We start from the raw sequence: 865 nt of genomic DNA, 5'->3' as shown, positions 1-865 counted from the left end.
AAAGCAGATGCACGGACACGCACACACACAGGCGACACACGGATGCCACAGAATAAACCTTCCCCTGGTTTCTTAGGGGCTTTCTGTGAGTAGTAAGGAATGGAATAGGGGCGGAAGGTGCTTAAGTAAGGCTGCTGTCCTCCGCTCATTCACCAGGATGCCCCGGAACAGCATCATCGCCCTCATCTGGTGCCGCGATCCCCACTTTTCCTTGTGCCAGACATCACCACCACCACCCACCCTCCCGCAAAAAAACAAAAAAATAATAATAATCATAATCACTGCCTCTTTCCAGATGCCAAACCAGGCACCTCAAGACCAAGATAGGTGACAATTAAAGCAGGCACCCACCCAAAGAGGCTCTCCCAACTGGCAAGGCCACGCTAATCTAATCTGCTGCCTCCGTTGGTCTCACGATGCGCAGTGGAGACACCCGCTGTCAAACAAACAAAAAGAAGGAATCCGCAACACCACTGGAAATACGTGGATGGATCTGGTTTTAAAAAGCAGCGCCTGCCTCGTAGTCAGAAACAACTTTTCCCTCCGAGGTGCAATCCTTGCCCCCCACCCCCAACGCCCCCACCCTTTTCCCTTTTCCTTTCTGGAGAAAAAAAACCCTTTGACCGTTTTCAATAGGCAGATAAATGAGTAACCACCGCATGTAACTTCCCCTGGGCTGACATATTCCGGAGCTGAAACTGATTTATATGCGAAGGAGGAGAAAGAGGGTGACGGAGGAGAGCGGGGTGGTGGTGGGGAGGGGGGCGGATAATAAACCATTCACACGGGGCGCGTAAGCGGGAGACACGTCTCCCACGGACTTTCGCGGGGCGGCGTGCAGCACACGGGCCCACCCTGCGCTGGC

The sequence above is a fragment of the Echinops telfairi genome, unplaced genomic scaffold (genome assembly GCF_000313985.2).
Source record: "Echinops telfairi isolate 266 unplaced genomic scaffold, ASM31398v2 ScPeMD7_10;HRSCAF=50, whole genome shotgun sequence".
NCBI lineage: Eukaryota > Metazoa > Chordata > Mammalia > Afrosoricida > Tenrecidae > Echinops > Echinops telfairi.
This window is presented reverse-complemented; position numbering follows the sequence as displayed.